At 39.7% G+C, this 17,606-nt stretch overlaps 26 non-coding genes and 50 pseudogenes across 26 annotated transcripts; all 76 read right to left on the bottom strand.

Moving 5' to 3' along the window:
* Positions 1 to 99: 99 nt before the first annotated feature.
* Positions 100 to 218, bottom strand: LOC143457169 (5S ribosomal RNA; annotated as a pseudogene).
* Positions 219 to 328: 110 nt separating this feature from the next.
* Positions 329 to 447, bottom strand: LOC143454604 (5S ribosomal RNA). Its single transcript, XR_013116218.1, has one exon. It is a non-coding gene; the product is annotated as a 5S ribosomal RNA (ribosomal RNA).
* A 110-nt stretch (positions 448 to 557) lies between these two features.
* Positions 558 to 676, bottom strand: LOC143455435 (5S ribosomal RNA; annotated as a pseudogene).
* Positions 677 to 786: 110 nt separating this feature from the next.
* Positions 787 to 905, bottom strand: LOC143454058 (5S ribosomal RNA). Its single transcript, XR_013115700.1, has one exon. It is a non-coding gene; the product is annotated as a 5S ribosomal RNA (ribosomal RNA).
* A 329-nt stretch (positions 906 to 1,234) lies between these two features.
* LOC143457265 (5S ribosomal RNA) lies at positions 1,235 to 1,353 on the bottom strand (annotated as a pseudogene).
* Positions 1,354 to 1,463: 110 nt separating this feature from the next.
* Positions 1,464 to 1,582, bottom strand: LOC143455391 (5S ribosomal RNA; annotated as a pseudogene).
* Positions 1,583 to 1,692: 110 nt separating this feature from the next.
* On the bottom strand, positions 1,693 to 1,811 carry LOC143454064 (5S ribosomal RNA). Its single transcript, XR_013115706.1, has one exon. It is a non-coding gene; the product is annotated as a 5S ribosomal RNA (ribosomal RNA).
* A 110-nt stretch (positions 1,812 to 1,921) lies between these two features.
* Positions 1,922 to 2,040, bottom strand: LOC143456405 (5S ribosomal RNA; annotated as a pseudogene).
* A 110-nt stretch (positions 2,041 to 2,150) lies between these two features.
* LOC143454396 (5S ribosomal RNA) lies at positions 2,151 to 2,269 on the bottom strand. Its single transcript, XR_013116021.1, has one exon. It is a non-coding gene; the product is annotated as a 5S ribosomal RNA (ribosomal RNA).
* A 110-nt stretch (positions 2,270 to 2,379) lies between these two features.
* On the bottom strand, positions 2,380 to 2,498 carry LOC143455526 (5S ribosomal RNA; annotated as a pseudogene).
* Positions 2,499 to 2,608: 110 nt separating this feature from the next.
* Positions 2,609 to 2,717, bottom strand: LOC143456813 (5S ribosomal RNA; annotated as a pseudogene).
* Positions 2,718 to 2,827: 110 nt separating this feature from the next.
* Positions 2,828 to 2,946, bottom strand: LOC143455969 (5S ribosomal RNA; annotated as a pseudogene).
* A 110-nt stretch (positions 2,947 to 3,056) lies between these two features.
* LOC143456418 (5S ribosomal RNA) lies at positions 3,057 to 3,175 on the bottom strand (annotated as a pseudogene).
* A 110-nt stretch (positions 3,176 to 3,285) lies between these two features.
* Positions 3,286 to 3,404, bottom strand: LOC143456990 (5S ribosomal RNA; annotated as a pseudogene).
* A 110-nt stretch (positions 3,405 to 3,514) lies between these two features.
* LOC143454048 (5S ribosomal RNA) lies at positions 3,515 to 3,633 on the bottom strand. Its single transcript, XR_013115691.1, has one exon. It is a non-coding gene; the product is annotated as a 5S ribosomal RNA (ribosomal RNA).
* A 110-nt stretch (positions 3,634 to 3,743) lies between these two features.
* On the bottom strand, positions 3,744 to 3,862 carry LOC143456827 (5S ribosomal RNA; annotated as a pseudogene).
* A 110-nt stretch (positions 3,863 to 3,972) lies between these two features.
* On the bottom strand, positions 3,973 to 4,091 carry LOC143453830 (5S ribosomal RNA). Its single transcript, XR_013115481.1, has one exon. It is a non-coding gene; the product is annotated as a 5S ribosomal RNA (ribosomal RNA).
* A 110-nt stretch (positions 4,092 to 4,201) lies between these two features.
* Positions 4,202 to 4,310, bottom strand: LOC143457036 (5S ribosomal RNA; annotated as a pseudogene).
* A 110-nt stretch (positions 4,311 to 4,420) lies between these two features.
* On the bottom strand, positions 4,421 to 4,539 carry LOC143455086 (5S ribosomal RNA). Its single transcript, XR_013116681.1, has one exon. It is a non-coding gene; the product is annotated as a 5S ribosomal RNA (ribosomal RNA).
* A 111-nt stretch (positions 4,540 to 4,650) lies between these two features.
* On the bottom strand, positions 4,651 to 4,769 carry LOC143454416 (5S ribosomal RNA). The gene has a single exon (XR_013116041.1). It is a non-coding gene; the product is annotated as a 5S ribosomal RNA (ribosomal RNA).
* Positions 4,770 to 4,879: 110 nt separating this feature from the next.
* Positions 4,880 to 4,998, bottom strand: LOC143456029 (5S ribosomal RNA; annotated as a pseudogene).
* Positions 4,999 to 5,108: 110 nt separating this feature from the next.
* Positions 5,109 to 5,227, bottom strand: LOC143455360 (5S ribosomal RNA). The gene has a single exon (XR_013116940.1). It is a non-coding gene; the product is annotated as a 5S ribosomal RNA (ribosomal RNA).
* Positions 5,228 to 5,338: 111 nt separating this feature from the next.
* Positions 5,339 to 5,457, bottom strand: LOC143455154 (5S ribosomal RNA). The gene has a single exon (XR_013116745.1). It is a non-coding gene; the product is annotated as a 5S ribosomal RNA (ribosomal RNA).
* Positions 5,458 to 5,567: 110 nt separating this feature from the next.
* On the bottom strand, positions 5,568 to 5,686 carry LOC143456796 (5S ribosomal RNA). Its single transcript, XR_013117088.1, has one exon. It is a non-coding gene; the product is annotated as a 5S ribosomal RNA (ribosomal RNA).
* Positions 5,687 to 5,796: 110 nt separating this feature from the next.
* On the bottom strand, positions 5,797 to 5,915 carry LOC143455059 (5S ribosomal RNA). Its single transcript, XR_013116656.1, has one exon. It is a non-coding gene; the product is annotated as a 5S ribosomal RNA (ribosomal RNA).
* Positions 5,916 to 6,025: 110 nt separating this feature from the next.
* LOC143456028 (5S ribosomal RNA) lies at positions 6,026 to 6,144 on the bottom strand (annotated as a pseudogene).
* Positions 6,145 to 6,254: 110 nt separating this feature from the next.
* LOC143456291 (5S ribosomal RNA) lies at positions 6,255 to 6,373 on the bottom strand (annotated as a pseudogene).
* A 110-nt stretch (positions 6,374 to 6,483) lies between these two features.
* Positions 6,484 to 6,602, bottom strand: LOC143455561 (5S ribosomal RNA; annotated as a pseudogene).
* A 110-nt stretch (positions 6,603 to 6,712) lies between these two features.
* On the bottom strand, positions 6,713 to 6,831 carry LOC143456517 (5S ribosomal RNA; annotated as a pseudogene).
* A 110-nt stretch (positions 6,832 to 6,941) lies between these two features.
* On the bottom strand, positions 6,942 to 7,060 carry LOC143456084 (5S ribosomal RNA; annotated as a pseudogene).
* A 110-nt stretch (positions 7,061 to 7,170) lies between these two features.
* LOC143456980 (5S ribosomal RNA) lies at positions 7,171 to 7,279 on the bottom strand (annotated as a pseudogene).
* A 110-nt stretch (positions 7,280 to 7,389) lies between these two features.
* Positions 7,390 to 7,508, bottom strand: LOC143456384 (5S ribosomal RNA; annotated as a pseudogene).
* A 110-nt stretch (positions 7,509 to 7,618) lies between these two features.
* LOC143455726 (5S ribosomal RNA) lies at positions 7,619 to 7,737 on the bottom strand (annotated as a pseudogene).
* A 110-nt stretch (positions 7,738 to 7,847) lies between these two features.
* On the bottom strand, positions 7,848 to 7,966 carry LOC143456766 (5S ribosomal RNA; annotated as a pseudogene).
* Positions 7,967 to 8,076: 110 nt separating this feature from the next.
* Positions 8,077 to 8,185, bottom strand: LOC143457176 (5S ribosomal RNA; annotated as a pseudogene).
* Positions 8,186 to 8,295: 110 nt separating this feature from the next.
* On the bottom strand, positions 8,296 to 8,414 carry LOC143455968 (5S ribosomal RNA; annotated as a pseudogene).
* A 110-nt stretch (positions 8,415 to 8,524) lies between these two features.
* LOC143455611 (5S ribosomal RNA) lies at positions 8,525 to 8,643 on the bottom strand (annotated as a pseudogene).
* A 110-nt stretch (positions 8,644 to 8,753) lies between these two features.
* LOC143456893 (5S ribosomal RNA) lies at positions 8,754 to 8,872 on the bottom strand (annotated as a pseudogene).
* A 110-nt stretch (positions 8,873 to 8,982) lies between these two features.
* Positions 8,983 to 9,101, bottom strand: LOC143454299 (5S ribosomal RNA). Its single transcript, XR_013115930.1, has one exon. It is a non-coding gene; the product is annotated as a 5S ribosomal RNA (ribosomal RNA).
* Positions 9,102 to 9,211: 110 nt separating this feature from the next.
* LOC143455574 (5S ribosomal RNA) lies at positions 9,212 to 9,330 on the bottom strand (annotated as a pseudogene).
* A 110-nt stretch (positions 9,331 to 9,440) lies between these two features.
* Positions 9,441 to 9,559, bottom strand: LOC143455455 (5S ribosomal RNA; annotated as a pseudogene).
* A 110-nt stretch (positions 9,560 to 9,669) lies between these two features.
* Positions 9,670 to 9,778, bottom strand: LOC143456973 (5S ribosomal RNA; annotated as a pseudogene).
* Positions 9,779 to 9,888: 110 nt separating this feature from the next.
* Positions 9,889 to 10,007, bottom strand: LOC143455672 (5S ribosomal RNA; annotated as a pseudogene).
* Positions 10,008 to 10,117: 110 nt separating this feature from the next.
* On the bottom strand, positions 10,118 to 10,236 carry LOC143454137 (5S ribosomal RNA). Its single transcript, XR_013115776.1, has one exon. It is a non-coding gene; the product is annotated as a 5S ribosomal RNA (ribosomal RNA).
* Positions 10,237 to 10,346: 110 nt separating this feature from the next.
* LOC143456802 (5S ribosomal RNA) lies at positions 10,347 to 10,465 on the bottom strand (annotated as a pseudogene).
* Positions 10,466 to 10,575: 110 nt separating this feature from the next.
* Positions 10,576 to 10,694, bottom strand: LOC143453669 (5S ribosomal RNA). Its single transcript, XR_013115328.1, has one exon. It is a non-coding gene; the product is annotated as a 5S ribosomal RNA (ribosomal RNA).
* Positions 10,695 to 10,805: 111 nt separating this feature from the next.
* On the bottom strand, positions 10,806 to 10,924 carry LOC143455153 (5S ribosomal RNA). Its single transcript, XR_013116744.1, has one exon. It is a non-coding gene; the product is annotated as a 5S ribosomal RNA (ribosomal RNA).
* A 110-nt stretch (positions 10,925 to 11,034) lies between these two features.
* On the bottom strand, positions 11,035 to 11,153 carry LOC143456854 (5S ribosomal RNA). Its single transcript, XR_013117093.1, has one exon. It is a non-coding gene; the product is annotated as a 5S ribosomal RNA (ribosomal RNA).
* A 110-nt stretch (positions 11,154 to 11,263) lies between these two features.
* Positions 11,264 to 11,382, bottom strand: LOC143455058 (5S ribosomal RNA). The gene has a single exon (XR_013116655.1). It is a non-coding gene; the product is annotated as a 5S ribosomal RNA (ribosomal RNA).
* A 110-nt stretch (positions 11,383 to 11,492) lies between these two features.
* LOC143455033 (5S ribosomal RNA) lies at positions 11,493 to 11,611 on the bottom strand. The gene has a single exon (XR_013116631.1). It is a non-coding gene; the product is annotated as a 5S ribosomal RNA (ribosomal RNA).
* A 110-nt stretch (positions 11,612 to 11,721) lies between these two features.
* Positions 11,722 to 11,840, bottom strand: LOC143456781 (5S ribosomal RNA; annotated as a pseudogene).
* A 110-nt stretch (positions 11,841 to 11,950) lies between these two features.
* On the bottom strand, positions 11,951 to 12,069 carry LOC143455560 (5S ribosomal RNA; annotated as a pseudogene).
* A 110-nt stretch (positions 12,070 to 12,179) lies between these two features.
* On the bottom strand, positions 12,180 to 12,298 carry LOC143454047 (5S ribosomal RNA). Its single transcript, XR_013115690.1, has one exon. It is a non-coding gene; the product is annotated as a 5S ribosomal RNA (ribosomal RNA).
* A 110-nt stretch (positions 12,299 to 12,408) lies between these two features.
* Positions 12,409 to 12,527, bottom strand: LOC143457069 (5S ribosomal RNA; annotated as a pseudogene).
* A 110-nt stretch (positions 12,528 to 12,637) lies between these two features.
* On the bottom strand, positions 12,638 to 12,746 carry LOC143457035 (5S ribosomal RNA; annotated as a pseudogene).
* A 110-nt stretch (positions 12,747 to 12,856) lies between these two features.
* Positions 12,857 to 12,975, bottom strand: LOC143455085 (5S ribosomal RNA). Its single transcript, XR_013116680.1, has one exon. It is a non-coding gene; the product is annotated as a 5S ribosomal RNA (ribosomal RNA).
* Positions 12,976 to 13,086: 111 nt separating this feature from the next.
* Positions 13,087 to 13,205, bottom strand: LOC143454415 (5S ribosomal RNA). Its single transcript, XR_013116040.1, has one exon. It is a non-coding gene; the product is annotated as a 5S ribosomal RNA (ribosomal RNA).
* A 110-nt stretch (positions 13,206 to 13,315) lies between these two features.
* Positions 13,316 to 13,434, bottom strand: LOC143456027 (5S ribosomal RNA; annotated as a pseudogene).
* Positions 13,435 to 13,544: 110 nt separating this feature from the next.
* Positions 13,545 to 13,663, bottom strand: LOC143454557 (5S ribosomal RNA). The gene has a single exon (XR_013116174.1). It is a non-coding gene; the product is annotated as a 5S ribosomal RNA (ribosomal RNA).
* Positions 13,664 to 13,774: 111 nt separating this feature from the next.
* On the bottom strand, positions 13,775 to 13,893 carry LOC143455152 (5S ribosomal RNA). Its single transcript, XR_013116743.1, has one exon. It is a non-coding gene; the product is annotated as a 5S ribosomal RNA (ribosomal RNA).
* Positions 13,894 to 14,003: 110 nt separating this feature from the next.
* Positions 14,004 to 14,122, bottom strand: LOC143456425 (5S ribosomal RNA). The gene has a single exon (XR_013117052.1). It is a non-coding gene; the product is annotated as a 5S ribosomal RNA (ribosomal RNA).
* A 110-nt stretch (positions 14,123 to 14,232) lies between these two features.
* On the bottom strand, positions 14,233 to 14,351 carry LOC143456026 (5S ribosomal RNA; annotated as a pseudogene).
* Positions 14,352 to 14,461: 110 nt separating this feature from the next.
* LOC143456290 (5S ribosomal RNA) lies at positions 14,462 to 14,580 on the bottom strand (annotated as a pseudogene).
* Positions 14,581 to 14,690: 110 nt separating this feature from the next.
* On the bottom strand, positions 14,691 to 14,809 carry LOC143455559 (5S ribosomal RNA; annotated as a pseudogene).
* A 110-nt stretch (positions 14,810 to 14,919) lies between these two features.
* On the bottom strand, positions 14,920 to 15,038 carry LOC143456516 (5S ribosomal RNA; annotated as a pseudogene).
* Positions 15,039 to 15,148: 110 nt separating this feature from the next.
* Positions 15,149 to 15,267, bottom strand: LOC143456083 (5S ribosomal RNA; annotated as a pseudogene).
* Positions 15,268 to 15,377: 110 nt separating this feature from the next.
* Positions 15,378 to 15,486, bottom strand: LOC143456979 (5S ribosomal RNA; annotated as a pseudogene).
* Positions 15,487 to 15,596: 110 nt separating this feature from the next.
* LOC143456382 (5S ribosomal RNA) lies at positions 15,597 to 15,715 on the bottom strand (annotated as a pseudogene).
* A 110-nt stretch (positions 15,716 to 15,825) lies between these two features.
* LOC143455723 (5S ribosomal RNA) lies at positions 15,826 to 15,944 on the bottom strand (annotated as a pseudogene).
* Positions 15,945 to 16,054: 110 nt separating this feature from the next.
* On the bottom strand, positions 16,055 to 16,173 carry LOC143456765 (5S ribosomal RNA; annotated as a pseudogene).
* A 110-nt stretch (positions 16,174 to 16,283) lies between these two features.
* LOC143457199 (5S ribosomal RNA) lies at positions 16,284 to 16,392 on the bottom strand (annotated as a pseudogene).
* Positions 16,393 to 16,502: 110 nt separating this feature from the next.
* On the bottom strand, positions 16,503 to 16,621 carry LOC143456345 (5S ribosomal RNA; annotated as a pseudogene).
* Positions 16,622 to 16,731: 110 nt separating this feature from the next.
* LOC143456124 (5S ribosomal RNA) lies at positions 16,732 to 16,850 on the bottom strand (annotated as a pseudogene).
* A 110-nt stretch (positions 16,851 to 16,960) lies between these two features.
* Positions 16,961 to 17,079, bottom strand: LOC143456764 (5S ribosomal RNA; annotated as a pseudogene).
* A 110-nt stretch (positions 17,080 to 17,189) lies between these two features.
* LOC143453628 (5S ribosomal RNA) lies at positions 17,190 to 17,308 on the bottom strand. Its single transcript, XR_013115289.1, has one exon. It is a non-coding gene; the product is annotated as a 5S ribosomal RNA (ribosomal RNA).
* Positions 17,309 to 17,418: 110 nt separating this feature from the next.
* On the bottom strand, positions 17,419 to 17,537 carry LOC143455573 (5S ribosomal RNA; annotated as a pseudogene).
* Between the last annotated feature and the right edge of the window lie 69 nt (positions 17,538 to 17,606).

The following is a 17,606-nucleotide window of genomic DNA, read 5'->3' as shown; positions in this document are numbered from 1 at the left end:
AAAGAAAACGGCATTTTCAATTATAATTCGATTGCATAGTAAATTAATAAACGCAAACAGTTGCTAGACATTTGATTGAAAGATACAGCATGACTAAAATGCTTACAACACCCGTTATTCCCAGGCGGTCAACCATCCAAGTACTAACCGGGAACGAGGTTGCTTAACTTCCGAGATCGAACGAGATTGGGTCTACTCAACCCGGAATGGACGTAGGCAATTTCAAAAGAAAGAAAATGGCATTTTCAATTATAATTCGATTGCATAAGAAATACAAAAACGCAAACAGTTGCTATAAAAATAATTGAAATATACAGCATGACTAAAATGCTTACAACACCCGGTATTCCCAGGCAGTCACCCATCCAACTACTAACCGGGCCCGAGGTTGCTTAACTTCCGAGATCGAACGAGATCGGGTCTACTCAACCTGGTATGGTCGTAGGCGATTTCAAAAGAAAGAAAATGGCTTTATGAATTCTAATTCGATTGCATAGGAAATTCAAAAAAGCAAATAGTTGCTAAAAATTGAATTGAAATATACAGCATGACTAAAATGCTTACAACACCCGGTATTCCCAGGCGGTCACCCATCCAAGTACTAACAGGGCCCGAGGTTGCTTAACTTCCAAGATCGAACGAGATCGGGTCTACTCAACCTGGTATGGTCGTAGACGATTTCAAATGAAGAAAAATGGTCTTTCCAAATCAAATTCGATTGCATAGGAAATTCAAAAAAGCAAATAGTTGCTATAAATTTGATTGAAATATACAGCATGAATAAAATGCTTACAACACCCGGTATTCCCAGGCGGTCACCCATCCAAGTATTAACCGGGCCCGAGGTTGCTTAACTTCCGAGATCGAACGAGATCGGGTCTACTCAACCTGGTATGGTCGTAGGCGATTTCAAAAGAACGAAAATGGCTTTATGAATTCTAATTCGATTGCATAGGAAATTCAAAAAAGCAAATAGTTATTATAAGTTTGATTGAAAGATACAGCATGACTAAAATGCTTACAACACCCGGTATTACCACGCAATCACCCATCCAAGTATTAACCGGGCCAGAGGTTGCTTAACTTCCGAGATCGGGTCTACTCAACCTGGTATGGTCGTAGGCGTTTCAAAATGAAAGAAAATGGCTTTTTTAATTCTAATTCGATTGCATAGGAAATTCAAAATTACAAACAGTTGCTATTACTTTAATTGAAATATACAGCATGACTAAATTGCTTATAACACCCGGTATTTCCAGGCGGTCACCCATCCAAGTTATAACCGAGACCGAGGTTGCTTAACTTCCGAGATCGAACGAGATCAGGTCTACTCAACCCGGTATGGTCGTAGGCGAATTCAAAAGAAAGAAAATGGCATTTTCAATTCTAATTCGATTGCATAGGAAATTCAAAAAAGCAAACAGTTGCTAAAAATTTAATTGAAATATACAGCATGACTAAAATGCTTACAGCACCCGGTATTCCCAGGCGGTCACCCATCCAAGTACTAACCGGGCACGAGGTTGCTTAACTTCCGAGATCGAACGAGATCGGGTCTACTCAACCTGGTATGGTCGTAGACGATTTCAAATGAAAGAAAATGGTCTTCCCAAATCCAATTCGATTGCATAGGAAATTCAAAAAAGCAAATAGTTGCTAAAAATTGAATTGAAATATACAGCATGACTAAAATGCTTACAACACCCGGTATTCCCAGGCGGTCACCCATCCAAGTACTAACCGGGCCCGAGGTTGCTTAACTTCCGAGATCGAACAAGATCGGGTCTACTCAACCTGGTATGGTCGTAGGCGATTTCAAAAGAAAGAAAAGGGCATTTTCAATTATAATTCGATTGCATAGTAAATTAATAAACGCAAACAGTTGCTAGACATTTGATTGAAAGATACAGCATGACTAAAATGCTTACAACACCCGGTATTCCCAGTCGGTCAACCATCCAAGTACTAACAGGGCCCGAGGTTGCTTAACTTCCGAGATCGAACGAGACCAGGTCTGCTCAACCTGGTATGGTCGTAGGCGATTTCAAAAGAAAGAAAATGGCATTTTCAATTTTAATTCGATTGCATAGGAAAATCAAAAAAGCAAAAAGTTGCTAAAAATTTAATTGAAATATACAGCATGACTAAAATGCTTACAGCACCCGGTATTCCCAGGCGGTTACCCATCCAAGTACTAACCGGGCCCGAGGTTGCTTAACTTCCGAGATCGAACGAGATCGGGTCTGCTCAACCTGGTATGGTCGTAGGCGATTTCAAAAGAAAGAAAATGGCTTTATGAATTCTAATTCGATTGCATAGGAAATTCAAAAAAGCAAATAGTTGCTAAAAATTGAATTGAAATATACAGCATGACTAAAATGCTTACAACACCCGGTATTCCCAGGCGGTCACCTATCCAAGTACTAACCGGGCACGAGGTTGCTTAACTTCCGAGATCGAACGAGATCGGGTCTACTCAACCTGGTATGGTCGTAGACGATTTCAAATGAAAGAAAATGGTCTTTCCAATTCTAATTCGATTGCATAAGAAATTCAAAAAAGCAAATAGTTGTTATAAATTTGATTGAAATATACAGCATGACTAAAATGCTTACAACACCCGTTATTCCCAGGCGGTCACCCATCCAAGTACTAACAGGGCCCGAGGTTGCTTAACTTCCGAGATCGGGTATACTCAACCTGGTATGGTCGTAGGCGATTTCAAAAAAAAGAAAAGGGCATTTTCAATTCTAATTGGATTGCATAGGAAATTAAAAAACGCAAACAGTTGCTAGACATTTGATTGAAATATACAGCATGATTAAAATGCTTACAACACCCGGTATTCCCAGGCGGTCAATCATCCAAGTACTAACAGGGCCCGAGGTTGCTTAACTTCCGAGATCGAACGAGATCGGGTCTACTCAACCTGGTATGGTCGTAGGCGATTTCAAATGAAAGAAAATGGTCTTTCCAATTCTAATTCGATTGCATAGGAAATTCAAAAAAGCAAATAGTTGCTATAAATTTGATTGAAATATACAGCATGACTAAAATGCTTACAACACCCGTTATTCCCAGGCGGTCACCCATCCAAAAATTAACCGGGCCCGAGGTTGCTTAACTTCCGAGATCAAACGAGATCGGGTCTACTCAACCTGGTATGGTCGTAGACGATTTCAAATGAAAGAAAATGGTCTTTCCAATTCTAATTCGATTGCATAGGAAATTCAAAAAAGCAAATAGTTGCTATAAATTTGATTGAAGTATACAGCATGACTAAAATAATTACAACACACGGTATTCCCAGGCGGTCACCCATCCAAGTACTAACCGGGCACGAGGTTGCTTAACTTCCGAGATCGAACGAGATCGGTTCTACTTAACCTGGTATGGTCGTAGGCGAATTCAAAAGAAAGAAAATGGCTTTATGAATTCTAATTCGATTGCATAGGAAATTCAAAAAAGCAAATAGTTGCTAAAAATTTAATTGAAATATACAGCATGACTAAAATGCTTACAACACCCGTTATTCCCAGGTGGTCACCCATCCAAGTACTAACCGGGCCCGAGGTTGCTTAACTTCCGAGATCGAACGAGATCGGGTCTACTCAACCTGGTATGGTCGTAGACGATTTCAAATGAAAGAAAATGGTCTTTCAAATTCTAATTCGATTGCATAAGAAATACAAAAACGCAAACAGTTGCTATAAAAATAATTGAAATATACAGCATGACTAAAATGTTTACAACACCCGGTATTCCCAGGCGGTCAACCATCCAAGTACTAACAGGGCCCGAGGTTAATTAACTTCCGAGATCGAACGAGATCAGGTCTGCTCAACCTGGTATGGTCGTAGGCGATTTCAAAAGAAATAAAATGGCCTTTTCAATTCTAAATCGATTGCATAGGAAATTCAAAAAAGCAAATAGTTGCTAAAATTTTAATTGAAATATACAGCATGATTAAAATTCTTACAGCACCCGGTATTCCCAGGCGGTCACCCATCCAAGTACTAACCGGGCCCGAGGTTGCTTAACTTCCGAGATCGAACGAGATCGGGTCTACTCAACCTGGTATGGTCGTAAGCGATTTCAAAAGAATAAAAATGGCTTTATGAATTCTAATTCGATTGCATAGGAAATTCAAAAAAGCAAATAGTTGCTAAAAATTGAATTGAAATATAAAGCATGACTAAAATGCTTACAACACCCGGTATTCCCAGGCGGTCACCTATCCAAGTACTAACAGGGCCCGAGGTTGCTTAACTTCCGAGATCGGGTATACTCAACCTGGTATGGTCGTAGACGATTTCAAATGAAAGAAAAGGGCATTTTCAATTAGAATTCGATTGCATAGGAAATTAAAAAACGCAAACAGTTGCTAGACATTTGATTGAAATATACAGCATGACTAAAATGCTTACAACACCCGGTATTCCCAGGCGGTCAACCATCCAAGTACTAACAGGGCCCGAGGTTGCTTAACTTCCGAGATCGAACGAGATCGGGTCTACTCAACCTGGTATGGTCGTAGGCGATTTCCAAATGAAAGAAAATAGTCTTTCCAATTCTAATTCGATTGCATAGGAAATTCAAAAAAGCAAATAGTTGCTAAAAATTTAATTGAAATATACAGCATGATTAAAATGCTTACAGCACCCGGTATTCCCAGGCGGTCACCCATCCAAGTACTAACCGGGCCCGAGGTTGCTTAACTTCCAAGATCGAACGAGATCGGGTTTACTCAACCTGGTATGGTCGTAGGCGATTTCAAAAGAATAAAAATGGCTTTATGAATTCTAATTCGATTGCATAGGAAATTCAAAAAAGCAAATAGTTGCTAAAAATTGAATTGAAATATACAGCATGACTAAAATGCTTACAACACCCGGTATTCCCAGGCGGTCACCCATCCAAGTACTAACAGGGCCCGAGGTTGCTTAACTTCCAAGATCGAACGAGATCGGGTCTACTCAAACTGGTATGGTCGTAGACGATTTCAAATGAAGAAAAATGGTCTTTCCAAATCTAATTCGATTGCATAGGAAATTCAAAAAAGCAAATAGTTGCTATAAATTTGATTGAAATATACAGCATGAATAAAATGCTTACAACACCCGCTATTCCCAGACGGTCACCCATACAAGTACTAACCGGGCCCGAGGTTGCTTAACTTCCGAGATCGAACGAGATCAGGTCTACTCAACCTGGTATGGTCGTAGGCGATTTCAAAAGAAAGAAAATGGCATTTTCAATTCTAATTCGATTGCATAGGAAATTCAAAAAAAGCAAATAGTTGCTAAAAATTTAATTGAAGTATACAGCATGACTAAAATGCTTACAGCACCTGGTATTCCCAGCTGGTCACCCATCCAAGTACTAACCGGGCACGAGGTTGCTTAACTTCCGAGATCGAACGAGATCGGGTTTACTCAACCTGGTATGGTCGTAGGCGATTTCAAATGAAAGAAAATGTTATTATGAATTCAAATTCGATTGCATAGGAAATTCAAAAAAGTAAACAGATGTTATAAATTTAATTGAATTATACAGCATGACTAAAATGCTTACAACACCCGGTATTCCCAGGCGGTCACCCATCCAAGTACTAACCGGGCCCGAGGTTGCTTAACTTCCAAGATCGAACGAGATCGGGTCTACTCAACCCGGTATGGTCGTAAGCAATTTCAAAAGAAAGAAAATGACATTTTCAATTCTAATTCGATTGCATAAGAAATACAAAAACGCAAACAGTTGCTATAAAAATAATTGAAATATACAGCATGACTAAAATGCTTACAACAACCGGGATTCCCAGGCAGTCACCCATCCAACTACTAACCGGGCCCGAGGTTGCTTAACTTCCGAGATCGAACGAGATCGGGTCTACTCAACCTGGTATGGTCGTAGGCGATTTCAAATGAAAGAAAATGGCTTTATGAATTCAAATTCGATTGCATAGGAAATTCAAAAAAGCAAATAGTTGCTAAAAATTGAATTGAAATATACAGCATGACTAAAATGCTTACAACACCCGGTATTCCCAGGCGGTCACCCATCCAAGTACTAACAGGGCCCGAGGTTGCTTAACTTCCAAGATCGAACGAGATCGGGTCTACTCAAACTGGTATGGTCGTAGACGATTTCAAATGAAGAAAAATGGTCTTTCCAAATCAAATTCGATTGCATAGGAAATTCAAAAAAGCAAATAGTTGCTATAAATTTGATTGAAATATACAGCATGAATAAAATGCTTACAACACCCGGTATTCTCAGGCGGTCACCCATCCAAGTATTAACCGGGCCCGAGGTTGCTTAACTTCCGAGATCGACCGAGATCAGGTCTACTTAACCTGGTATGGTCGTAGGCGATTTCAAAAGAAAGAAAATGGCATTTTCAATTCTAATTCGATTGCATAGGAAATTCAAAAAAGCAAATAGTTGCTAAAAATTTAATTGAAGTATACAGCATGACTAAAATGCTTACAGCACCTGGTATTCCCAGGCGGTCACCCATCCAAGTACTAACCGGGCACGAGGTTGCTTAACTTCCGAGATCGAACGAGATCGGGTCTACTTAACCTGGTATGGTCGTAGGCGATTTCAAAAGAAAGAAAATGGCTATTTGATATCTAATTCGATTGCATAGGAAATTTAAAAAAGCAAATAGTTGCTAAAAATTGAATTGAAATATACAGCATGACTAAAATGCTTACAACACCCGTTATTCCCAGGTGGTCACCCATCCAAGTACTAACCGGGCCCGAGGTTGCTTAACTTCCGAGATCGAACGAGATCGGGTCTACTCATTCTGTTATGGTCGTAGGTGATTTCAAATGAAATAAAATGGCATTTTCAATTCTAATTCGATTGCATAGGAAATTCAAAAAAGTAAACAGATGTTATAAAAATAATTGAAGTATACAGCATGACTAAAACGCTTACAAACCACGGTATTCCCAGGCGGTCACCCATCCAAGTACTAACCGGGACCGAGGTTGCTTAACTTCCGAGATCGAACGAGATCGGGTCTACTCAACCTGGTATGGTCGTAGGCGATTTCAAAAGAATAAAAATGGCTTTATGAATTCAAATTCGATTGCATAGGAAATTCAAAAAAGCAAATAGTTGCTAAAAATTGAATTGAAATATACAGCATGACTAAAATGCTTACAACACCCGGTATTCCCAGGCGGTCACCCATCCAAGTACTAACAGGGCCCGAGGTTGCTTAACTTCCGTGATCGGGTATACTCAACCTGGTATGGTCGTAGGCGATTTCAAAAAAAAGAAAATGGCATTTTCAATTCTAATTGGATTGCATAGGAAATTAAAAAACGCAAACAGTTGCTAGACATTTGATTGAAATATACAGCATGATTAAAATGCTTACAACACCCGGTATTCCCAGGCGGGCAATCATCCAAGTACTAACAGGGCCCGAGGTTGCTTAACTTCCGAGATCGAACGAGATCGGGTCTACTCAACCTGGTATGGTCGTAGGCGATTTCAAATGAAAGAAAATGGCATTTCCAATTCTAATTCGATTGCATAGGAAATTCAAAAAATCAAATAGTTGCTATAAATTTGATTGAAATATACAGCATGACTAAAATGCTTACAACACCCGTTATTCCCAGGCGGTCACCCATCCAAATAATAACCGGGCCCGAGGTTGCTTAACTTCCGAGATCGAACGAGATCGGGTCTACTCAACCTGGTATGGTCGTAGACGATTTCAAATGAAAGAAAATGGTCTTTCCAATTCTAATTCGATTGCATAGGAAATTCAAAAAAGCAAATAGTTGCTATAAATTTGATTGAAATGTACAGCATGACTAAAATGCTTACAACACACGGTATTCCCAGGCGGTCACCCATCCAAGTACTAACCGGGCACGAGGTTGCTTAACTTCCGAGATCGAACGAGATCGGTTCTACTCAACCTGGTATGGTGGTAGGCGAATTCAAAAGAAAGAAAATGGCTTTATGAATTCTAATTCGATTGCATAGAAAATTCAAAAAAGCAAATAGTTGCTAAAAATTGAATTGAAATATACAGCATGACTAAAATGCTTACAACACCCGGTATTCCCAGGCGGTCACCCATCCAAATACTAACAGGGCCCGAGGTTGCTTAACTTCCGTGATCGGGTATACTCAACCTGGTATGGTCGTAGGCGATTTCAAAAAAAAGAAAATGGCGATTTCAATTCTAATTGGATTGCATAGGAAATTAAAAAACGCAAACAGTTGCTAGACATTTGATTGAAATATACAGCATGATTAAAATGCTTACAACACCCGGTATTCCCAGGCGGTCAATCATCCAAGTACTAACAGGGCCCGAGGTTGCTTAACTTCCGAGATCGAACGAGATCGGGTCTACTCAACCTGGTATGGTCGTAGGCGATTTCAAATGAAAGAAAATGGCATTTCCAATTCTAATTCGATTGCATAGGAAATTCAAAAAAGCAAATAGTTGCTATAAATTTGATTGAAATATACAGCATGACTAAAATGCTTACAACACCCGTTATTCCCAGGCGGTCACCCATCCAAATATTAACCGGGCCCGAGGTTGCTTAACTTCCGAGATCGAACGAGATCGGGTCTACTCAACCTGGTATGGTCGTAGACGATTTCAAATGAAAGAAAATGGTCTTTCCAATTCTAATTCGATTGCATAGGAAATTCAAAAAAGCAAATAGTTGCTATAAATTCGATTGAAATGTACAGCATGACTAAAATGCTTACAACACACGGTATTCCCAGGCGGTCACCCATCCAAGTACTAACCGGGCACGAGGTTGTTTAACTTCCGAGATCGAACGAGATCGGTTCTACTCAACCTGGTATGGTGGTAGGCGAATTCAAAAGAAAGAAAATGGCTTTATGAATTCTAATTCGATTGCATAGGAAATTCAAAAAAGCAAATAGTTGCTAAAAATTTAATTGAAATATACAGCATGACTAAAATGCTTACAACACCCGTTATTCCCAGGTGGTCACCCATCCAAGTACTAACCGGGCCCGAGGTTGCTTAACTTCCGAGATCGAACGAGATCGGGTCTACACAACCTGGTATGGTCGTAGACGATTTCAAATGAAAGAAAATAGTCTTTCCAATTCTAATTCGATTGCATAAGAAATACAAAAACGCAAACAGTTGCTATAAAATTGATTGAAATATACAGCATGACTAAAATGCTTACAACACCCGGTATTCCCAGGCGGTCAACCATCCAAGTACTAACAGGGCCCGAGGTTGCTTAACTTCCGAGATCGAACGAGATCAGGTCTGCTCAACCTGGTATGGTCGTAGGCAAATTCAAAAGAAATAAAATGGCCTTTTCAATTCTAAATCGATTGCATAGGAAATTCAAAAAAGCAAATAGTTGCTAAAATTTTAATTGAAATATACAGCATGATTAAAATTCTTACAGCACCCGGTATTTCCAGGCGGTCACCCATCCAAGTACTAACCGGGCCCGAGGTTGCTTAACTTCCGAGATCGAACGAGATCGGGTCTACTCAACCTGGTATGGTCGTAGGCGATTTCAAAAGAATAAAATCGGCTTTATGAATTCTAATTCGATTGCATAGGAAATTCAAAAAAGCAAATAGTTGCTAAAAATTGAATTGAAATATACAGCATGACTAAAATGCTTACAACACCCGGTATTCCCAAGCGGTCACCTATCCAAGTACTAACAGGGCCCGAGGTTGCTTAACTTCCGAGATCGGGTATACTCAACCTGGTATGGTCGTAGGCGATTTCAAAAAAAAGAAAAGGGCATTTTCAATTAGAATTCGATTGCATAGGAAATTAAAAAACGCAAACAGTTGCTAGACATTTGATTGAAATATACAGCATGACTAAAATGCTTACAACACCCGGTATTCCCAATCGGTCAACCATCCAAGTACTAACAGGGCCCGAGGTTGCTTAACTTCCGAGATCGAACGAGATCGGGTCTACTCAACCTGGTATGGTCGTAGGCGATTTCAAATGAAAGAAAATGGTCTTTCCAATTCTAATTCGATTGCATAGGAAATTCAAAAAAGCAAATAGTTGCTAAAAATTTAATTGAAATATACAGCATGATTAAAATGCTTACAGCACCCGTTCTTCCCAGGCGGTCACCCATCCAAGTACTAACCGGGCCCGAGGTTGCTTAACTTCCGAGATCGAACGAGATCGGGTTTACTCAACCTGGTATGGTCGTAGGCGATTTCAAAAGAATAAAAATGGCTTTATGAATTCTAATTCGATTGCATAGGAAATTCAAAAAAGCAAATAGTTGCTAAAAATTGAATTGAAATATACAGCATGACTAAAATGCTTACAACACCCGGTATTCCCAGGCGGTCACCAATCCAAGTACTAACAGGGCCCGAGGTTGCTTAACTTCCAAGATCGAACGAGATCGGGTCTACTCAAACTGGTATGGTCGTAGACGATTTCAAATGAAGAAAAATGGTCTTTCCAAATCTAATTCGATTGCATAGGAAATTCAAAAAAGCAAATAGTTGCTATAAATTTGATTGAAATATACAGCATGAATAAAATGCTTACAACACCCGGTATTCCCAGGCGGTCACCCATCCAAGTACTAACCGGGCCCGAGGTTGCTTAACTTCCGAGATCGAACGAGATCAGGTCTACTCAACCTGGTATGGTCGTAGGCGATTTCAAAAGAAAGAAAATGGCATTTTCAATTCTAATTCGATTGCATAGGAAATTCAAAAAAAGCAAATAGTTGCTAAAAATTTAATTGAAGTATACAGCATGACTAAAATGCTTACAGCACCTGGTATTCCCAGCTGGTCACCCATCCAAGTACTAACCGGGCACGAGGTTGCTTAACTTCCGAGATCGAACGAGATCGGGTTTACTCAACCTGGTATGGTCGTAGGCGATTTCAAATGAAAGAAAATGTTATTATGAATTCAAATTCGATTGCATAGGAAATTCAAAAAAGTAAACAGATGTTATAAATTTAATTGAATTATACAGCATGACTAAAATGCTTACAACACCCGGTATTCCCAGGCGGTCACCCATCCAAGTACTAACCGGGCCCGAGGTTGCTTAACTTCCGAGATCGAACGAGATCGGGTCTACTCAACCCGGTATGGTCGTAGGCAATTTCAAAAGAAAGAAAATGACATTTTCAATTCTAATTCGATTGCATAAGAAATACAAAAACGCAAACAGTTGCTATAAAAATAATTGAAATATACAGCATGACTAAAATGCTTACAACAACCGGGATTCCCAGGCAGTCACCCATCCAACTACTAACCGGGCCCGAGGTTGCTTAACTTCCGAGATCGAACGAGATCGGGTCTACTCAACCTGGTATGGTCGTAGGCGATTTCAAATGAAAGAAAATGGCTTTATGAATTCAAATTCGATTGCATAGGAAATTCAAAAAAGCAAATAGTTGCTAAAAATTGAATTGAAATATACAGCATGACTAAAATGCTTACAACACCCGGTATTCCCAGGCGGTCACCCATCCAAGTACTAACCGGGCCCGAGGTTGCTTAACTTCCAAGATCGAACGAGATCGGGTCTACTCAAACTGGTATGGTCGTAGACGATTTCAAATGAAGAAAAATGGTCTTTCCAAATCAAATTCGATTGCATAGGAAATTCAAAAAAGCAAATAGTTGCTATAAATTTGATTGAAATATACAGCATGAATAAAATGCTTACAACAACCGGTATTCTCAGGCGGTCACCCATCCAAGTATTAACCGGGCCCGAGGTTGCTTAACTTCCGAGATCGACCGAGATCAGGTCTACTTAACCTGGTATGGTCGTAGGCGATTTCAAAAGAAAGAAAATGGCATTTTCAATTCTAATTCGATTGCATAGGAAATTCAAAAAAGCAAATAGTTGCTAAAAATTTAATTGAAGTATACAGCATGACTAAAATGCTTACAGCACCTGGTATTCCCAGGCGGTCACCCATCCAAGTACTAACCGGGCACGAGGTTGCTTAACTTCCGAGATCGAACGAGATCGGGTCTACTTAACCTGGTATGGTCGTAGGCGATTTTAAAAGAAAGAAAATGGCTATTTGATATCTAATTCGATTGCATAGGAAATTCAAAAAAGCAAATAGTTGCTAAAAATTTAATTGAAATAAACAGCATGACTAAAATGCTTACAACACCCGTTATTCCCAGGTGGTCACCCATCCAAGTACTAACCGGGCCCGAGGTTGCTTAACTTCCGAGATCGAACGAGATCGGGTCTACTCAACCTGGTATGGTCGTAGACGATTTCAAATGAAAGAAAATGGTCTTTCAAATTCTAATTCGATTGCATAAGAAATACAAAAACGCAAACAGTTGCTATAAAAATAATTGAAATATACAGCATGACTAAAATGTTTACAACACCCGGTATTCCCAGGCGGTCAACCATCCAAGTACTAACAGGGCCCGAGGTTAATTAACTTCCGAAATCGAACGAGATCAGGTCTGCTCAACCTGGTATGGTCGTAGGCGATTTCAAAAGAAATAAAATGGCCTTTTCAATTCTAAATCGATTGCATAGGAAATTCAAAAAAGCAAATAGTTGCTAAAAATTGAATTGAAATATAAAGCATGACTAAAATGCTTACAACACCCGGTATTCCCAGGCGGTCACCTATCCAAGTACTAACAGGGCCCGAGGTTGCTTAACTTCCGAGATCGGGTATACTCAACCTGGTATGGTCGTAGACGATTTCAAAAAAAAGAAAAGGGCATTTTCAATTAGAATTCGATTGCATAGGAAATTAAAAAACGCAAACAGTTGCTAGACATTTGATTGAAATATACAGCATGACTAAAATGCTTACAACACCCGGTATTCCCAGGCGGTCAACCATCCAAGTACTAACAGGGCCCGAGGTTGCTTAACTTCCGAGATCGAACGAGATCGGGTCTACTCAACCTGGTATGGTCGTAGGCGATTTCCAAATGAAAGAAAATAGTCTTTCCAATTCTAATTCGATTGCATAGGAAATTCAAAAAAGCAAATAGTTGCTAAAAATTTAATTGAAATATACAGCATGATTAAAATGCTTACAGCACCCGGTATTCCCAGGCGGTCACCCATCCAAGTACTAACCGGGCCCGAGGTTGCTTAACTTCCAAGATCGAACGAGATCGGGTTTACTCAACCTGGTATGGTCGTAGGCGATTTCAAAAGAATAAAAATGGCTTTATGAATTCTAATTCGATTGCATAGGAAATTCAAAAAAGCAAATAGTTGCTAAAAATTGAATTGAAATATACAGCATGACTAAAATGCTTACAACACCCGGTATTCCCAGGCGGTCACCCATCCAAGTACTAACAGGGCCCGAGGTTGCTTAACTTCCAAGATCGAACGAGATCGGGTCTACTCAAACTGGTATGGTCGTAGACGATTTCAAATGAAGAAAAATGGTCTTTCCAAATCTAATTCGATTGCATAGGAAATTCAAAAAAGCAAATAGTTGCTATAAATTTGATTGAAATATACAGCATGAATAAAATGCTTACAACACCCGCTATTCCCAGGCGGTCACCCATCCAAGTACTAACCGGGCCCGAGGTTGCTTAACTTCCGAGATCGAACGAGATCAGGTCTACTCAACCTGGTATGGTCGTAGGCGATTTCAAAAGAAAGAAAATGGCATTTTCAATTCTAATTCGATTGCATAGGATATTCAAAAAAAGCAAATAGTTGCTAAAAATTTAATTGAAGTATACAGCATGACTAAAATGCTTACAGCACCTGGTATTCCCAGCTGGTCACCCATCCAAGTACTAACCGGGCACGAGGTTGCTTAACTTCCGAGATCGAACGAGATCGGGTTTACTCAACCTGGTATGGTCGTAGGCGATTTCAAATGAAAGAAAATGTTATTATGAATTCAAATTCGATTGCATAGGAAATTCAAAAAAGTAAACAGATGTTATAAATTTAATTGAATTATACAGCATGACTAAAATGCTTACAACACCCGGTATTCCCAGGCGGTCACCCATCCAAGTACTAACCGGGCCCGAGGTTGCTTAACTTCCGAGATCGAACGAGATCGGGTCTACTCAACCCGGTATGGTCGTAAGCAATTTCAAAAGAAAGAAAATGGCTTTATGAATTTAAATTCGATTGCATAGGAAATTCAAAAAAGCAAATAGTTGCTAAAAATTGAATTGAAATATACAGCATGACTAAAATGCTTACAACACCCGGTATTCCCAGGCGGTCACCCATCCAAGTACTAACAGGGCCCGAGGTTGCTTAACTTCCAAGATCGAACGAGATCGGGTCTACTCAAACTGGTATGGTCGTAGACGATTTCAAATGAAGAAAAATGGTCTTTCCAAATCAAATTCGATTGCATAGGAAATTCAAAAAAGCAAATAGTTGCTATAAATTTGATTGAAATATACAGCATGAATAAAATGCTTACAACACCCGGTATTCTCAGGCGGTCACCCATCCAAGTATTAACCGGGCCCGAGGTTGCTTAACTTCCGAGATCGACCGAGATCAGGTCTACTTAACCTGGTATGGTCGTAGGCGATTTCAAAAGAAAGAAAATGGCATTTTCAATTCTAATTCGATTGCATAGGAAATTCAAAAAAGCAAATAGTTGCTAAAAATTTAATTGAAGTATACAGCATGACTAAAATGCTTACAGCACCTGGTATTCCCAGGCGGTCACCCATCCAAGTACTAACCGGGCACGAGGTTGCTTAACTTCCGAGATCGAACGAGATCGGGTCTACTTAACCTGGTATGGTCGTAGGCGATTTCAAAAGAAAGAAAATGGCTATTTGATATCTAATTCGATTGCATAGGAAATTTAAAAAAGCAAATAGTTGCTAAAAATTGAATTGAAATATACAGCATGACTAAAATGCTTACAACACCCGTTATTCCCAGGTGGTCACCCATCCAAGTACTAACCGGGCCCGAGGTTGCTTAACTTCCGAGATCGAACGAGATCGGGTCTACTCATTCTGTTATGGTCGTAGGTGATTTCAAATGAAATAAAATGGCATTTTCAATTCTAATTCGATTGCATAGGAAATTCAAAAAAGTAAACAGATGTTATAAAAATAATTGAAGTATACAGCATGACTAAAACGCTTACAAACCACGGTATTCCCAGGCGGTCACCCATCCAAGTACTAACCGGGACCGAGGTTGCTTAACTTCCGAGATCGAACGAGATCGGGTCTACTCAACCTGGTATGGTCGTAGGCGATTTCAAAAGAATAAAAATGGCTTTATGAATTCAAATTCGATTGCATAGGAAATTCAAAAAAGCAAATAGTTGCTAAAAATTGAATTGAAATATACAGCATGACTAAAATGCTTACAACACCCGGTATTCCCAGGCGGTCACCCATCCAAGTACTAACAGGGCCCGAGGTTGCTTAACTTCCGTGATCGGGTATACTCAACCTGGTATGGTCGTAGGCGATTTCAAAAAAAAGAAAATGGCATTTTCAATTCTAATTGGATTGCATAGGAAATTAAAAAACGCAAACAGTTGCTAGACATTTGATTGAAATATACAGCATGATTAAAATGCTTACAACACCCGGTATTCCCAGGCGGGCAATCATCCAAGTACTAACAGGGCCCGAGGTTGCTTAACTTCCGAGATCGAACGAGATCGGGTCTACTCAACCTGGTATGGTCGTAGGCGATTTCAAATGAAAGAAAATGGCATTTCCAATTCTAATTCGATTGCATAGGAAATTCAAAAAAGCAAATAGTTGCTATATATTTGATTGAAATATACAGCATGACTAAAATGCTTACAACACCCGTTATTCCCAGGCGGTCACCCATCCAAATAATAACCGGGCCCGAGGTTGCTTAACTTCCGAGATCGAACGAGATCGGGTCTACTCAACCTGGTATGGTCGTAGACGATTTCAAATGAAAGAAAATGGTCTTTCCAATTCTAATTCGATTGCATAGGAAATTCAAAAAAGCAAATAGTTGCTATAAATTTGATTGAAATGTACAGCATGACTAAAATGCTTACAACACACGGTATTCCCAGGCGGTCACCCATCCAAGTACTAACCGGGCACGAGGTTGCTTAACTTCCGAGATCGAACGAGATCGGTTCTACTCAACCTGGTATGGTGGTAGGCGAATTCAAAAGAAAGAAAATGGCTTTATGAATTCTAATTCGATTGCATAGGAAATTCAAAAAAGCAAATAGTTGCTAAAAATTGAATTGAAATATAGAGCATGACTAAAATGCTTACAACACCCGGTATTCCCAGGCGGTCACCCATCCAAGTACTAACAGGGCCCGAGGTTGCTTAACTTCCGTGATCGGGTATACTTAACCTGGTATGGTCGTAGGCGATTTCAAAAAAAAGAAAATGGCATTTTCAATTCTAATTGGATTGCATAGGAAATTAAAAAACGCAAACAGTTGCTAGACATTTGATTGAAATATACAGCATGATTAAAATGCTTACAACACCCGGTATTCCCAGGCGGTCAATCATCCAAGTACTAACAGGGCCCGAGGTTGCTTAACTTCCGAGATCGAACGAGATCGGGTCTACTCAACCTGGTATGGGCGTAGGCGATTTCAAATGAAAGAAAATGGCATTTCCAATTCTAATTCGATTGCATAGGAAATTCAAAAAAGCAAATAGTTGCTATAAATTTGATTGAAATATACAGCATGACTAAAATGCTTACAACACCCGTTATTCCCAGGCGGTCACCCATCCAAATATTAACCGGGCCCGAGGTTGCTTAACTTCCGAGATCGAACGAGATCGGGTCTACTCAACCTGGTACGGTCGTAGACGATTTCAAATGAAAGAAAATGGTCTTTCCAATTCTAATTCGATTGCATAGGAAATTCAAAAAAGCAAATAGTTGCTATAAATTCGATTGAAATGTACAGCATGACTAAAATGCTTACAACACACGGTATTCCCAGGCGGTCACCCATCCAAGTACTAACCGGGCACGAGGTTGCTTAACTTCCGAGATCGAACGAGATCGGTTCTACTCAACCTGGTATGGTGGTAGGCGAATTCAAAAGAAAGAAAATGGCTTTATGAATTCTAATTCGATTGCATAGGAAATTCAAAAAAGCAAATAGTTGCTAAAAATTTAATTGAAATATACAGCATGACTAAAATGCTTACAACACCCGGTATTCCCAGGTGGTCACCCATCCAAGTACTAACCGGGCCCGAGGTTGCTTAACTTCCGAGATCGAACGAGATCGGGTCTACACAACCTGGTATGGTCGTAGACGATTTCAAATGAAAGAAAATAGTCTTTCCAATTCTAATTCGATTGCATAAGAAATACAAAAACGCAAACAGTTGCTATAAAATTGATTGAAATATACAGCATGACTAAAATGCTTACAACACCCGGTATTCCCAGGCGGTCAACCATCCAAGTACTAACAGGGCCCGAGGTTGCTTAACTTCCGAGATCGAACGAGATCAGGTCTGCTCAACCTGGTATGGTCGTAGGCGATTTCAAAAGAAATAAAATGGCCTTTTCAATTCTAAATCGATTGCATAGGAAATTCAAAAAAGCAAAT

This window comes from Clavelina lepadiformis, chromosome 4 (assembly GCF_947623445.1).
Source record: "Clavelina lepadiformis chromosome 4, kaClaLepa1.1, whole genome shotgun sequence".
Lineage (NCBI taxonomy): Eukaryota > Metazoa > Chordata > Ascidiacea > Aplousobranchia > Clavelinidae > Clavelina > Clavelina lepadiformis.
Note: the sequence above shows the minus strand (reverse complement) of the source record. Positions and strands in the feature narration are given on the sequence as shown.